The sequence below is a fragment of the Pan troglodytes genome, chromosome 15 (assembly GCF_028858775.2).
Source record: "Pan troglodytes isolate AG18354 chromosome 15, NHGRI_mPanTro3-v2.0_pri, whole genome shotgun sequence".
Taxonomy (NCBI): Eukaryota; Metazoa; Chordata; class Mammalia; order Primates; family Hominidae; genus Pan; species Pan troglodytes.
This window is the reverse complement of record NC_072413.2, coordinates 57,130,980-57,141,513: the sequence shown is the minus strand read 5'-3', so window position 1 is coordinate 57,141,513 and position 10,534 is coordinate 57,130,980. Positions and strand designations below refer to the sequence as shown.

General features: G+C 43.2%; 1 pseudogene; it reads left to right on the top strand.

The window, feature by feature from the left end:
* The first annotated feature begins 6,237 nt into the window (after positions 1-6,237).
* LOC467471 (aldo-keto reductase family 1 member B1-like) lies at positions 6,238-7,174 on the top strand (annotated as a pseudogene).
* Positions 7,175-10,534: the final 3,360 nt, after the last annotated feature.

The following is a 10,534-nucleotide window of genomic DNA, read 5'->3' as shown; positions in this document are numbered from 1 at the left end:
TCCATAGGTTTTATTAATTTAGCACAATTTAAGCTTTGTATCATTTGAGAACATGGTAAAGATTTTCATTCACTTTAGTCTTTCATAAGCATGGGTATGGTATTATATTTCTCGGGTAACCACTAAATTATAGAAACAAAAGGTACAACTTACTAAAGTAATAGAGGAAAAAAGTTCAAAAAATAAGAACCAAAATAGATTTGGGGGGGAAATTGTTTATTTTAGTAACTGTCTGATCTTTTTCAACTTTGGAGATGGAATAAGTTAATCATTTGCTTAACTTAAAAAACTTTTTTTTCTTCCTGCCTTCCTCCCTCCCTTCCTTCCTCCCTCCCTTCCTCCCATTCACTCTTCTTTCCCTTTTGTTGCTTTTTCTTCTTTCTCATATTGATCTCTTTTGCCACGTGCATGCAAAGCAGCCCTTTTGACTGCTGTGCAGATGAACAGTTATTAGAATGTAGTTCTGTGATTATACCATATAGTCAACTTGTAGAGTTCTTAGTTGATATAATGCCTAGCCAAATAAGTTTCAGAAATAAAAGATAAATTGTCAAAGGAATGCGATTAATTGAAAACCACCATGATTCTGGTTGCATGTATTCCCACCCTATCTTTTCAGTCACAGCATGTACTCATTTCCAAAAGGTAATCAAGATCCAAAATGTTCATACATTTGTTATAAATTTTAAAAGGACTTAGCTATTTCTCACAGGATTACAAGCACTTATTGAGACACTAGCTCATCTTTCTTTGCTCCACTTCCAAATAAATTTCTTGCACACAGCTCTGCAGTCATAAATCATCCCGAAGATCTCAGGTCTGGAGTCTCCAGAGCTATAGATCATCACCTGAACATAATTCTCAAATCTCTGGGCACCACTCTGCATATTCTAGCCCCATGTTACTTTGACCTTTCCTTTGATGTCCAGAATTTGTTGTCTCCACGTGAACATCCTCAGTGATTTTCTGTTTTCATTTTTGGAGAGGAAGGTGTATTAATGTATTCACAGACACCTTTCTCTTTCCTTCTTTCTCTTTCCTTCGTTTTTTTTTTTGGTTTTTTTTTTTCTGAGACAGTCTCTGTCACCCAGGCTGGGGTACAGTGGTGCGATCTTGGCTCACTGCAACCTCCACCTCCTGGGTTCAAGCGATTCTCCTGCCTCAGCCTCCTGAGTAGCTGGGATTATAGGCACACGCCACCACACCCGGCTAATTTTTGTATTTTTAGTAGAGATGGGGTTTCTCCATGTTGGTCAAACAGGTCTTGAACTCCTGACCTTGGCCTCCCAAAGTGCTGGGATTACAGGTATGACCGCCCTTGGCCCTCTTTTTCTTTTCTTTTCTTTCTTTTTTTTTTTTTTTTTGAGATGGAGCTCTGTCACCAGGCTGGAGTGCAGTGGTGCAATCTCGGCTCACTGCAAGCTCCGCCTCCCGGGTTCAATTGACTCTCCTGCCTCAGCCTCCCGAGTAGCTGGGACTACAGGCATGTGCCATCATGCCCAGCTAATTTTTGTATTTTTAGTAGACATGGGGTTTCACCATGTTGGCCAGGATGGTATCGATCTCCTGACCTCATGATCTGCCTGCGTTGGCCTCCCAAAGTGCTGGGATTACAGGCGCAAGCCACCGCGCTCGGCCTACATTTCTTTTTCAGTAATAATTTCTATTCATGAATTACTATGAGGCATCCACTGTTTTGGCACAATCTTTTAATGAACTTAGAGTTATAAAACAGATGAGCTAGAAGGGGTCTTAAGAGACCCTCTGATCCAGCCCTCTGCCTTTTAGCAGTCATCATAGCCTTTTCTCTTTGGGAAAATTGGATGATTTATTTGTTTCTGCCACACCTGATCAGCATGCAGTTTAGTGCAAAAAAAGTTCAAACTAGTTTAAGAAGTGGGCTTTGGTCAGAGGAAAGGCCATATACTTTATGTCAAAGGAAATGGATGTTGGGAGTAGATGAGCATATATCACAGGTCTGAACAACATGTTTCCCCAGGGTGGACTGGAATTCCAGTGGTTCATGATCTTGTCAAACTCAAGTGGTTGAGAGAAATGGGCTCCAGATTTCCTCTGTTACAACAGAAACTTGCAGATACTAGTCCGTGTTAAAATGAGAAATAGTAGGACCTCGGTTTTCTCTCTTGTAAATTATTATTCAGGAAGGAAAATAAAGATTATTGATCATTGGGTTACAGCTTCAAAAGGAACAGGTGTTCTGTGGAGAAATCAGTTTGATTTTGTGTGGAAAAGCAGACCATCCCGGGAGCGATGGTGCTAATACCTGCTAAGCCACGTGGTAAAAGAAAGCAAATTCGTTAGCCATATGGGATCAGTCAAGGGAATCTGATTGTTTATAAAGGTCTCGGTGTCAGTCCAGGACTATTTGATAGGGTCTCTAGTACCTGATGCTGAGGTCTTTTATGCATTTCTTGCACATTTACCATCTGCTTGAGCCTGTGTTTTTGGAGTTAATTTATTTCACATGGAAGAAACCTTAGAGAGCATCTGGCCTCTTGTTGGCCTATTAATGCACCTTTAAGGGCCAGAAACTGATGTAAATGTGTAACACTGCTAGGTATAGAAGAGAGAAAGTGGGGGACTAGGCTGGACTGGAGGGTGACACACCCACACACACACAAAATGCATGTCTAAGCTTGTATGGGGCCAGATTTGAACCATAGGCCCCAACTTAGCAATGATTAAGCCTCTAATCCCCTTATTTTATAGACAGAGAAACTGAGGTCACCTGTATGGTTGATGGCAAAGCTGGGAATAGAATCTCTGTCTCCCAACCGGGAGGTTTAGGGGATTGTGTATAAGACGTATGTACAAAACACAGTCATGAGAGCATGTTATCACCCCAAAATACTGTCACTTGGTGTGGCTGCTGTGCAGGCTTCAGAGAGAGAGAGAAAAGTGATAGGAGAGGGGCTAGAGATGGAGCCAGCGGCTGGACCCTGAAGAGTCTTCTCTGCCATTGAGTTTGGACCCAATCCTGGGAAAAAAACCAAAACAAAACAAAGCTCGGGAAGCCACTAGATTTTAATATAGAAACTTGTCCCTGAGGGAATGCTACAAGGAGGGACTACTCCTTCACCATTGGCCAACCCCATAGAGTGTGACAGGCGAAGTCACCCTTAGGCCAGGCTAGGAGGCCAATTTTCAGAGGGTGTTCTCTTCTCTTCACAGACTTTGTCCAGCCCCTCAGGCCAGTGCACAGGCTCAGTCTCCACTATGCCAGCGGAGTTAGACACTGAACCCAATGCGCAAGCAATCTTCCTTGCTGGTAGTGTTGGGCAGAAGGGCTGCTGGGGGATGAGAATATCACAGATCATAGCTAATATTCTTGAAATTAGAAGCAGACAACTTTAAAGATTCATTGGTCTTAAAGAGATGATCTATCTAAATAATTTATTATCCAGAGGTGAAAATTCTCCAAATTCATTTTCTAAGGATCTCATTATTCAAAGTGTTCTTATTGCCTCCATCCTAAAATAATGTTCTTTTTTAGGGATAACTTTATTTACTATAAGGAGAATTATAAAAGTAAATTTACAGGAAAATGGCAAAGTATGAATTGTATAAGAATGTCACAACCTCTGTCTCTTATTTAGTGTTACTCTCTTGCAGTTTGGATGACAAGAAACCATGGCTTAAGGTAAAGTGATTAAAGGTTCCCCAGGAGCTCCAGCTGTCAGTGTAGAACAGCCTTTCTCATCATGGATTTTCTCTTTCCATACTTAAAATGTGTTCCTCTTTTTATTCGTTGTCCACTGTGGGCAGACATCTGTGAATAATGGGGGAAATGCTTATAACCACCATGGGCAGCATTCTATGACCTAATCAATCTGCGGAAATTTCAGTGGTTAATTAGTACCAAAGAAATAGCAAGCATATCTGGGCCATCATTTACAAGAAAACACTGCCTTTCTTTTTTTTGTTTGAGAGAGTGTTGCTCTGTCGCCCAGGCTGGAGTGCAGTGACACGATCTCGGCTCACTGCAACCTCTGCTTCCCAGGTTCAAGCAATTCTCCTGCCTCGGCCTCCCGAGTAGCTGGGATTACAGGCACATGCCACCACGCCTGGCTAATGTTTTTGTATTTTTTGTATTATTATTATTTTTTTTTTGAGACGGAGTCCTGCTCTGTTGCCCAGGCTGGAGTGCAGTGGCATGATCTCTGCTCACTGCAAGCTCCGCTTCCCGGATTCACACCATTCTCCTGCCTCGGCCTCCCCAGTAGCTGGGACTACGGGCGCCCACCAGCACGCCCGGGCTAAATTTTTTTGTGTTTTTAGTAGAGACGGGGTTTCACCATGTTAGCCAGGATGGTCTCAATCTCCTGACCTCGTGATCTGCCCGCCTTGGCCTCCCAAAGTGCTGGGATTATAGGTGTGAGCCACCACGCCTGGCCCAAAAACACTGTTTTATGGGAGATTATAGGTTATTTTTTTCTTCTCCATAAAAAGTTATGATGAGAATAAAAATGTCTTCTAAATTTGCCTTTTTTTTTTTTCTTGAGATGGAGTTTTGTTCTTGTTGCCCAGGCTGGAGTGTAGTGGCACAATTTCAGCTCATTGCAACCTCCGCCTCCCGGGTCCAAGGGATTCCCCTGTCTCAGCCTCCCATGTAGCTGGGATTACAGGCACCCGCCACCATGCTGAGCTAATTTTTGTATTTTTAGTAGAGTCGGGGTTTCACCATGTTGGCCAAGCTGGTCTCGAACTCCTGACCTCAGGTGATCTGCCCACCTCGGCCTCCCAAAGTGCAGGGATTACAGGCATAAGCCACCGTGCCCAGCCTAAATTTGCCCTTTCTAAGACTTGCTATAAGCACTCTTTCTATATAGGTCCTGTTATTTGACTTTATGGGATCTCCTACCTATTGATCTCTGCATTAACCCTACCTGTGCGACGCTGTGTCTTTACCTTTCTCTTGAATTTGGCTTAGATTTTACTGCCCATTGTTCCAATATCACTCTTGCTCACTCCCTTGTCAGTCTTCTTTAGTTGCATCTGAACTGATGAGTGGTTCCTAACTGCTGCTGCACATTACTGGGAAACTTCCTCAGAACACAAATGTCCTGGCCAACCATCAGGTTTATGGAGCCTGGAATCTCAGGGACATAGTCCATGCATGTGTGTGAGTGTTCCCAAAAAATTCCCAGTGTGATTCTGACACAAATCCCAGTTAAATAACCACTGATCCTAACCAAACCCTCTGTTGGCTAATCTAGCTATTTTTTCATCTCTGTGATTGCATCAAGCAGCTGAGAAGTGCTGGGGCGCTATCACACACAGGTGCCCATTGTCACTACAGTTTCATAGTCACCAGCCTCAACTGGGCACTCCGTGCTGCCCGTGCATCCTACCAAGTTTCTTTAATTGACTGGCCCACCACTCTCTACAATTGCCATTTCAAACCTTCCACACTCTTTGGCTTCTCTTCTCTTCCTCTCAATTTCAGCAGATGATTTTTTTGCTTCCTAAGTGGGAAATTCACAATTTGTTGCAATACAATTTATAAACCTACTTGTATTAGCACCTATTCTCTTCTCTCCTGTTCCAGTGGAGGAGGAATCTCTTCCATCTAAAGTGAATCCTTTCATGTGTTCTCTGGATCCCATTCCTCCCCACCTCCCCTAATAGACAAGAAGCAGAATTCAACTAATCTATACATTTAGCTTATCATCTTGACTTCTTAGGGCATTTTACACAGTTTACTCTGTCCTTCTTGAGCTCGTCTGTCCTTTTTCCTTAGCTGTTGTGATAATATACACTCTCTTGGTGTCTTTTGTACCTTGCTGTCCCTCCTCCAAGTCTTTCTTTCTTTTTTTTTTTTTTTTTTTTTTTTTTTTGAGATAGAGTATCACTCTGTCGCTCAGGCTGGAGTGCAGTGGTGCAATCTCAGCTCACTGCAAGCTCCGCCTCCTGGGTTCATGCCATTCTCCTGCCTCAGGCTCTCAAGTAGCTGGGACTACAGGCACCCACCATCACGCCCAGCTAATTTTTTGTATTTTTAGTAAAAATGGGGTTTCACTGTGTTAGCCAGGATGGTCTCGATCTCCTGACCTTGTGATCCATCCGCCTCATCCTCCCAAAGTGCTGGGATTACTGGCATGAGCCACCACACCTGGCCTCTTCCAAGTCTTTCTTTACTGGTTTTTCCTACCTAATATTTAAATATTGAAGTTTCTGTGCATGTTTCTGGGAAGGGGTCTGGGAAGCACTGCATCCATGGCCAGCCACCTCATGCTCAACAATGGCACCAAGATGGCCATCCTGGGATTGGGCATCTGAATGTCCCCTCCAGGCCAGGTGACCAAGGCTGTGAAGGTGGCAATTGATATCAGGTACCGCCACATCCACTGAGCCCAGGTACGAGAATGAGAATGAGATAGGGGTGGCCATTCAGGAGAAGCTCAGGGGGCAGATGGTGAAGCGTGAGGAGCTCTTCATCATCAGCAAACTCTGGTGCACATACCATGGGAAGGGCCTGGTGAAAGGAGCCTGTCAGAAGATGCTCAGTGACCTTAAGCAGGGCTACCCGGACTACTACTTTGTTCACTGGCCAGCCAGCTTTAAGCTTGGGAAGGAATCCTTCCCATTGGATGAGTCAGGCAACGTGGTTCCCAGTGACACTGACATTGTGGACACACGGGGTGGCCATGAAGAGCTGGTGGATGAAGGGCTGGTGAAAGCTACTGGCATCTCCACCTTCAACCATCTCCAGGTTGAGAGGATCTTAAACAAACCTAGGTTGAAGTATAAGCCAGCAGTTAACCAAATGGAGGGCCACCTGTGCCTCACACAGAAGTTAATCCAGTACTGCCACTCTAAAGGCATTATGGTGACTGCCTGTAGTCCCCTTGGCTCTCCTGACAGCCTCTGGGCCAAGGCTGAGGACCCTTCCCTCCTGGAGGATCCCAAGATCAAGGCAATCATAGCCAGGTGATCATAGCCAGGCGATCCAGGTTTGGATCCGGTTCCCCAGGCAGAGGAACTTGATGGTGATCCCCAGGTCTGTGATACCAGAATGCACTGCTGAGTCACAGACTTTGAACCAAGCAGCCAGGATATTACCATCTTATTCAGCTACAACAAGAACTGGAGGGTCTGTGCCTTGGTAAGCTGTGCCTCTTATAAGGATTACCTCTTCCATGCAGAGTTTTGAAGGGGTGGATGCCTGCTCATCCCCAGTGACCTACACTTGTTTTTCCTGCTCATTTTTTTCTTGCAAATATAGCATGGCCTGTGTCACTCAGTGGTGGAACAACAACCACTAGACTGACCAGCCAGGGCTTTTCTAGCTTGATGTTGGGTCTGAGGAGCAGTGTCAGTAGAGTAGAAGTCTATTCCAGTTTCCTCTGCCCTTTTTTTTGCCCAGCTGGGGAAAGTGTAGTGTGCATACCCTTTTTTTGACCAAGGAGAAGCAAAATCTACAAGGTCAAAATAGTGCCACTAACAGTCACGTTTTGACTGCTTGTAACTTTTCAGCAAGACTTCTCTTTGCCTAAAAAAAAAAAAGTGCTGTTGTGAGCTTAAAAAAAAATTTGACATTTCTTAGGCTGTGTACTACCATTTTAACTTCCACTCCCCCATTTTCTTCAAACCTCCATCTTTGTATTATTGTGTGTGTGTGTGTGTGTGTTCAGTTATAGGAATTTGGGTGTGCAAAAGTGTAAATTTCTTTTTAAAACATTTCTCATAGTCTCATTTCTGCTGATAGTAGTAACTCAGTTACTTTGGCTCAGGGTTTCTCAACCTCAACACTCTTCACATTTTGGACAGGATAATTCTTTGTTGTGAAGGTTGTCCTACATGTTTTGGGATGTTTAGCAGCATCCCTGGCCTCCACTCATAAGATGCCAGCAGCCTCCTGCCCTTCCTAGTTGTGCCAACTACAAAATGTCTCCAGATCATATCAAATGTCCCTGGAGGTGTAAAATTGTCCTTGGTTGAGAACCACTGCATTTACCTTAAACTCAGTCTCTTTGGGGGTACCTAGTCATTTTGTTTCACCTCATCTTCCTTTTCCTTCCCATCTCCCTGGGAGTGGTCAGAGGCTCTGGAGAACTTATGCATAACCTTGACATTCTCAGAGAAACCTTTGATCTGCAATTACTTCTCCACTGGCATTCACTGTTGCTGTCACTCAAAGCCTGTTCTCACAACAGGCTCACTGCAGGACCATTGCTCTGCTGGGTTTTGGCGTCTCCCCTGTTGCTTTCCCATAGTTCCTGCCTCAACATTGGCCGGTGGCTGTCTAGCTTCTGAAACTCAGCAAAATTTTTCCGTCTCAACTCTGACTGTGGCTGCCCATCCCACAGCCTCTACTGTGAGAATCTCTCTTCCTCTTCTGCAAGTTGATATTTTAGTTCCCTCTGTGCTTACTCAAGTCCCTGATCACTTGCAGGGGCTCCTTCAAGGTGGCATCTGTGTATGAGGTGGGGTCTCATCTCCTTTCTCCTTGAACCTGACTCATCCTTTCCATTTTAGTGCAGCTACTCCATGTTGGCATGGGGTGCCCTGGAAGGCAGCTTCCTCCCAGCAATTCAGACACAAAGTCCTCTGCTGTCTTGTCTTCCTGCATCTTCCTGAAGGTTTCCATCATCCCTTCTTTTCTAGGGTTTTGGACCCAGAGGGAGCAGCATGTGGAACCCTCTTACAGAGACCACATCACTAACTCCCTTTAGCTGGTTGACTCCCCATGTTCTCTCCAGCTCCCTCCCTCAAGTCTTCTTATCATCTCTCTATATTTTGGGACAAGTTCTTTTGCAATCAGAGATTAGACTTTGTTGTAAAACACTATGTTCTGAGTGCTTCATGTATTTTTCCTTCTGGAGCTTAAGAAACCTTCCCCCAACCTCCTTCAAATCTGTCTCTGCCATAGGCCTAAAACCTATTTTGGAACTCAACGTAGGCTTTCGAGCCCATTATTCGATTCTTTCGTTCATGCTGGGATTTTTGGTGTTCCTTCTTCATTGGGATAATAAGCCCTAGCATTAAGGTTCGGTAGAAACGACAGAAGTACTGGACAATAAAAAGAACTTACCAAGAAGAAAAAAATATATAAACTATTATTCCACTACCTATGACTGATTGTTTAACTTTTGCACTTCCTTTTGCAAAAGCCCTGTTCAGGGCTCACCAAATATTTCATTTCCATCAGAGCTTAATCTTTGCTGAGGAAGAAGTTAATACTACCTATTGCTGACTTTGAATGGGAGTTTGGGGATATGAGGGTCACAGAGAGATGATTACTGCCCCCTTCCTCCAAACTGTGGAGCTGACCACGCCATAAAACAGTTTCAGTCATCAGGAATGAGCTTTGAGAGGAACCACTGGTGTAGAACTTTCAGTCTATGTGGACATAACCAATAAAAAATTTGGAGGGGGTGTAAAGTGTATGTATATGTGTTTAAAATGTTATTGGCAAAGCCTGGTTGTTTTACTGCCAGTAATGGTCATTCATTTTTTCCCCTATAATTCTATTCAGCTTCATTCCGGACTGATTCAAATAGGAAGCCGACACGATGTCAACCAAAAATCATTTTAATCTCCAAGTCCCATAAAACAATATAAAATACTCATATAACTCACTTTCCTGGAATGAAGTTTATAGCAACTAAAGTGCTTCCAATTTTATTTTTAGAAACTGGTTCATGCATTTTACATTGAATTAAGTCTAGTTCTTTTCTGTGACAGTTGGAGAGATATTTTAAATCTCAGCCAGTGGGCAAAGCATAATTTGTTTCTGATCTACATTTTTGCTTTGAAGAAACCATCGACTCTATTAATAAAACAAATGCTGTTTTCTTTTCCTTGAGAATCCACAACCTGCACAGCCTCTGATTGACAATCTGAGACAAAATAAATGTGATAAAATGGATTTTATATTACAATGAGCCAACCTGACATGGAAGTCAAGGGACTGGTCCCGAAGAGTGACAATTACATTTACTGCATTCCAGAATCAGCAATACATTATGGTCCCTGCCTGCAAGTGCTTCTGAATGGAATTTCAAAGCCCTTGCAGATCCATATGTAGCCTTTCAAGATAAACTGTATATCAGCTGGTTCCTAAACCGCAAAACTACTGCCCACAGACAAAAGCATAATTTAGAAAAGAAACTCCCATAAAAATACACAGATGAAATATAGGTTGAAAATGGTGTGTAATTACTGGTACATTACTGGTCATTACTGGTGTGTTAAGGATCTGCTCTGATTGAAGAGATAATAAATCTTCAAGGAATTAAATAATTCTTAAAAGGCAAAATGACACTTAATGATGGATTTCTATGACCCACCAGGAAAAACAAAAAAACACATTGTATGTGGGTAATTAAAAAAAAAGTTTCTTGAAAGACAGGATAAACACTGACTATCATATTTGCTACAAATGTGGAGATCAAATAACAAGTAAATCTTTGGTAAACCCCTCGCCGTCTGGAATCAGCTCAGAAAAAACAGAAAGGAGAATTCAGAAAAGCCACAAGGATGAGAACTGTGGGCTGATAGATGACAACCC